Here is a 6,156-nt window from a genome sequence, read left to right as displayed (position 1 = left end):
TAGAAAGTGAGGTATCAATCTGTTTTTCTTCCTACAGCAACTGGAGGTTCTTCTGCTCCTTAATGAGTTCTCAGCCAAACGTTCTTGGATATGCTCCCAATTACATCAGGGTGTCTGGCCATATTGATGTTCTGGTTCCACTGTTGCAAATCTTTCTAGCCCAAGGAAAGACTGTGTATGTCACTGGTTATCCATTTCTTTTTATATAGGTGAGAAAATGTTGATATTTAGACCCTCTGCTATTTATGTTTTGTGTAAAAGAGTAGAGAAAATTCAAGACCTTGCTTACTCTTGTGGTCTTTCATGTGTATTTATGTGCCTTATTTTTCGAGAGTGGTTGAATGCATTTCTTACTGTATGTTAGAATGTTCTCCAGACTCAGGTGACAAGGTATTCAGCACTTCATGAACACTGCTTAGGTTCTGGTTCTTGATCTGTAACCTTCCTGTAGAGTTATTCCATCTCTATTGTTCCCTGATGTTATATGTGGAGTGTAAAGACTGTTTCGGACCCAGTAGTTTGCCTTATTCTGTGTCAAGAATTGTGAGGCTATGAGTTAGGATTCATATTAGGATTCATTTAATTTACATCCTGGTAGGACTTCAGAGACATTTAAGAGTGTTCCTGGCTGATGTTTTCTTCAGAACTACTGCATAACCAGGAATGTTACTGGAGAATCACCATGCAGTGCCTGTCGTAACACTGAATTCTTCTGCATCTTCTATATGAGGCCTACATAAGAAAACCACAAAACTAAAGAGAATTATATGTTAAAGAAGCTCTGTTATTAGGCTGCAGTTGAGAGCAGCTTATGGCAAGAATGGTTTTCTGTATAGTACTAATTAATAAAAATGGGTTTTGTAAGAGTTTATCTGAGTGGGGACAGAGACACTTAAACCCTTAGTGGAAATAGTGCAGTTGGATGTAAGTAGCTGTAGTGCTGTCACTTTTGGTGTTCAGTAATTAATCTTTCACTGAGTACAAAATGAGGATGTCCCTGTTCTGACAGGTCATCTGTCTTTGGATAGAAGTGTTGTGATACTATGATGGAAAGTATTTTACAAGTTGAAACATTAATTTTGTGTTCTGACATCTGGCAGAAGGAAAATGTCATTTGAGAGCAGCTGTTGGGTTGAAGAACAATTAGTAGTCAAAAACTTGAAAATTAAACTTTCTCTTTAGATATGATGGTCCAAGATAATGATGTATTTAGTAGGCAAAAAAAAAAGTGGAAGTGATGAGCTATTAGCTTTTGTCTCTGTGAGTCACCTGTGGCAGAAGAGCCTCATGGACACTTTTTCTTACACCTCATGATGTGGCCAGTGGCCACTGCTGGATCACACCCAGTTTTCTGCCCTGAGGTTCAGGGCTGCATCTGCAGTTGGTGTGGGACAGGTATTTTACGTCACACTAATGAAGCACCCCAGTCAACATGGCAGCTGTCATTGTGAGATTTGGAAATAAAGCTTTGTTTTATAGGAACTGTAGTGGTAAATACAGATCCTGCTCCTTTATATAAAGTTACCAGAAGTAAAATGTTTCAGACCTGAAGCTGATACGATTATGTTCCTGTAACATAGACCAAATTCAGTAACCACTGTTGGGTCTGTGTGTGCATGTGCTGGTGCAATTTAACTAAAAGGATCCCACCTATTAGAGTTTGTAAGGTCAAGCTAATTTGGGGAAAATGAAAGCTGAGGGATGTTATCTTACAGTTCCTTCCTACTTATGAGCACCTAAGCACTGCATATTAAATCTGAACTTTACATTTTTGCTTCTGTTACTTTCTAGATTTAAAACAGTGCCTTCTTGCATTCCTTCCCCTTGACTCTCCTTAAGTCATAGGATCCTAGAATGGTTTGAGTTGGAAGAGACCTTAAAGGTTGTCTATTTCCAATACCTCCCCCATAGATAGGGATACCTTCCACTAGACCAGCTTTCTCAAAGTCCCATGCAGCCTGCCCTTGAACCCATCCATGGACAGCTCTCCACAGAGGGTTCTCTTCCAGAGAAGCATCCTCACAGTAAAGAATTTCTTCCTAATATCTAATTGAAACTCACTCTCTTTCAGTTTAAGGCCATTCCCCCATGTCCTGTCACTACATGCCCTTGTTAAAGGTCCCTCTCCAGCTCTCTTGTAGCCCCCTGGGGTACTGGAAGGTGCTGCAAGGTCTTCCTGGAGCCTTCTCTTCTCCAGGCTGACCAGCCCCAACTCTGTGCTCCAGCCCTTGGAGCAGCTTTGTGACCACCGGACTCACCCCAACAGGTCCATGTCCTTATGCTGAGAGCCCCAGAGCTGAATGCTGGGTTCCTGCTGGGATCTCAGGAGAGCAGAAGAGAGGAGCAGATTGACCCCCTGTCACCTGCTGTCCACTCTCCTTTTAATGCAGCCCAGGACGCATTTGGCTCTCTGGGCTGCAAGTGCACATTGCTGGGTCATGCTGAGCTTCCCATCAAGCAACACTCCCAAGTCCTTTCTCCTCAGGGCTGCTCTCAGTCCATTCTCTGCCCTGTGTTTGTGCTTGGGGTTGTGTATGTTCAGTTTAAAACAGGAAAAATGATGTCTGCTTTGTAGCAAAGATTAGTCTTCAAAAATCGAGTTCAGATCTTCTGCTGCAAATATGTGAACTTGGCATAGCTAGAGCTGTCTTCTGGTGCTGTGCTTGCTTTTCCTCGTGGAATGGAAATATCTTTCCAGAACTGTCCTTTTGTCTCTCAGAACTGTCCTCTCTGCTCACTTCTCATGGGTCTGTGTGTTGGTGAGCCCTAGGTTGAAATGCAGTTATCAGCCAGCTCTGGGAAGTGCTTTGCTTACTCTTTTGCGACATTGCATTCCCTGTTAATTAGATAGATCCGACTCTCTGGTGCCTTTGAAACAAGTCAACGCTTGAGAAGGCACATTTGGTCTTGTACAGTGACAGTTTTTCTCATCAGCAGAATTTTCAGGTGATAGTTCACACTGGTAGTCTAATTTGATCTTTTTTCAGATGTAGAATGTGGTAGGGATAAGATTTGTTCTTGCAATCCGAGTGTTTACTTGAAGTCCTTCTGACAGGGTCTAAATGATGTTATACAAACTGCTGTAATTTTTCAAGCAAAAAATATTTGTGTTCTACTTAGTACTTGTTAACAGGGAAAGTGTGTAATTTCACACAGCTTTTGAGAACCCATTTGCTTGTCATTCCCTCCACTTTTTATTTTGAGATACAATTGGCATGAAGACCTTGTCTTTCCTTTCAGAATGGTATTTCCAATCATTTTTATGAGATATTTCATTTCAGAGCTCTTTACTTTTTGCCTGAATTTGAACTCTGTGACTCTCTCCCTCAAAGGCAACCACTTGTTCAGACCACTGGATACAAATGGGAGCTTCAGGGGAAGTCTTATTGTTTGCCTTCAAAAAATATCTTTGTCCAGGAGTTTACACATCTTTTACAACACAAGATCCAGCCCCAAACTTGGTGTATGGTTATTCCACCTTATATACCCACCTACTACTTAATTACTCTCCCAAACAGACCATATCTAAAATTTTTTTTTTTGAGTTAGCATATGCATCACTTTTGGAAGAACTTGTTGAACTCGAGACCCTGTCTCTGTAAAATTTTTCCCTACTCTAATCTTAGAATAAATAATAGAATAATAAGTGTCATGATGGCTTGAACTGAATAGCAACTGAGTGATGTATTTAATGATTTGTGTTCCTGCTTTCTTGTGAGTGTGTTGATGGCAGAGAGCTGAAGGGAGTGGAGAGAAGCTGTGGACTGACCCAGTGTGCTACAGAAACCTCCCTTCCTTGGGAAAGCAGCTGGGGAGGGTGAAGAGATCCTGTTGGAGCAGAAAGCTCAGGGGCAGGAGGTGCTGAGAGCACTGAGCTCGGATGGGTTTTTGGGGAGAAGGAAGAGCCAGCAGCAGAACTATGCAGGTATTAAAAGCCTACAGTGCAATAACACTGGTGCTGCTGTGGAGCAGGTGCTGCAGGGACAGGAAAAATTGATCACAGCCATGGACTGAGGTTCTGGGAGGGATCGAGACTTTAGGAATTCAGGCATCAGTAGCTTGGTGCTCACAGTGTGACTTTTTCTTCCTCTCCTCATCCAGGTTCTTTTTAATTTTTTTTTTTTTTTGTATTTTTATTACTTTGATTTTTGACTTTTTTTATCCCCCCCTTAATTGAAATTCTTATTGAGCACTTGTTAAAATGCAAATAGAACCCCACAGTATTAGGAAGCTTCTTCAGGCTTTTTGTAGAGGATTTAGTCTGCAATTTTGCTATATTCTGTAGGCCCTGGAAAGGCTTATTAACATTTTAATTTCCTGATCAGATATATGGCTTTTCCAAATGAATAATTTATTATGGTACTGTGGATGGCACTTCAAATGAAATTACTTTGAGCATAATTTCTTTTTTTACTTTGTCATGTCACTCTCATTTTCCTCCAGGATGTCATAAGAAGGAATCTCTTGTTTATCAGTGTTCACACAAGTGTGAGTGAGGAGGAGAATTGCAAAAACCCCTAAACCATATTATTAACATTTTCAATAGAGCACAGTAGCATATTTCCATATTCAGTTGAATGTGCCAGAATTTTGTTTAGTATTTTTATCTGTATTGTGCCTCACATAGATCTAATTATGACTTTTTCTGGCTAGAACCAAACGTGATTAGACACTTCCAGAAGCTATTTCGTGTATCTGAACAAATAATGTAGAGTCAGTAAAATGATAAATGTGGGATTCCTACCCCATGGCCCCAGATTATCTCTGTATGCTCTGCTCCTTGGAAAAAAAAAATTACATAATAGGAAAAAACCCCAAACCATAGTAGAAGATAAAACATGACTGTACTTAAATAGTAAACCAAGTGTTTCAACATCTTTATGTTTTAAGTATTGCATTGCAAACTTATGTTTTACGTAAGTTACATTGCAAACATTACAAACTTACATTGCAAACTTATGTTTTTAGTATTGCATTTAGACCTGAATCTTCATATTTAGGAATCCTGTAAGTAAATACTGATACAGAAGAACTGTTACACATAGACTTCTTTACCTATTCTAGTCCTATAAAGTGATCTAGAAAAGTAAGTTTTAGCACATGAACAGACTTCTTTAAGAGAAAATGTAGAAAACCTTTTCATGAAGTTGTTTCATTGCTGAATTTTAGAGTATGCATAACTTTCCTTTATACTCCACAAAATCAGATTACAGTAACAGCTACTTACATCTCTGGAGTGTAAATATCTGAAATCTGATTCTAACCTTGCCATCTGTGTTTGGTTAAAAAAACCAACCATACAAAAAGTAAAAAAAGGTATATAAGAGATATTTGCACAGGCTGTTTTTAAAATGTATTGAAATGTTGTATGCTGAAATGGGTGCTGATTAAAATGTTGAAATAACAATATTGAAAATGTAAAATTGTTTTGGTAAAATTAGAACCTTACACTTATGTTCAGGAAATTTCAAAGTGGAGCTTTTTTAAAATTAATTTGGTGTATCAGTTAAAATAATTCCAAAGGATGGTTGCAGAAGGAAGATAACTTAATGAAAAGAGTAATCATATTTAGTAAATAGGACAGGGTTATTTTAAAGCTAGGCAAGTAAATGTAATTTGTTAGAATTGAGAAGCTGCCTAATTTTTTTTAAACATTTAAGACATTAATTCAGAGTACAAAGCTGAGTATGGTTTTGGCATCCTGATTCTTATCCCTTCCTTGAAAATAAATAACAAATATTTTCTCGAAGACAGTTGGGAAGTCTTTTTCAGTTTGGTGTGTTCAAAAGACTGTTTAATATAGAGTGTTTATTTGAAGTCTGATCTTCTCTTCCTATGCAGAAGCTGGCAAAAGTGATTTGTTTGCAAACAAGAAGGGGAGTTGTTGATGATCAGGAAACTTTCTCCCTGCAAGCTGCCCAAGCCTTTTTCAAATTTCTTGAATATTATGCCAACTGTTGAGTAGGGAGTTACTTGAAAATTTAACATTCATTGTTGTTTTCTTGTCTGTTATTTTTTTACGGCTTTTGCAAAAGCACTGTCCACCCAGCAAAACTACAATGTTTGTCCAGGAGTGTGTTATGTCCCAAACTTCTGTCTGGAAGGAAGAGTCCTGAGGTGCAGCTGTTCCAGCCAGGCTGCATTCATTGTATCAGT

This window comes from Geospiza fortis, unplaced genomic scaffold, assembly GCF_000277835.1.
Source record: "Geospiza fortis unplaced genomic scaffold, GeoFor_1.0 scaffold450, whole genome shotgun sequence".
Taxonomy (NCBI): domain Eukaryota; kingdom Metazoa; phylum Chordata; class Aves; order Passeriformes; family Thraupidae; genus Geospiza; species Geospiza fortis.
Note: the sequence above shows the minus strand (reverse complement) of the source record.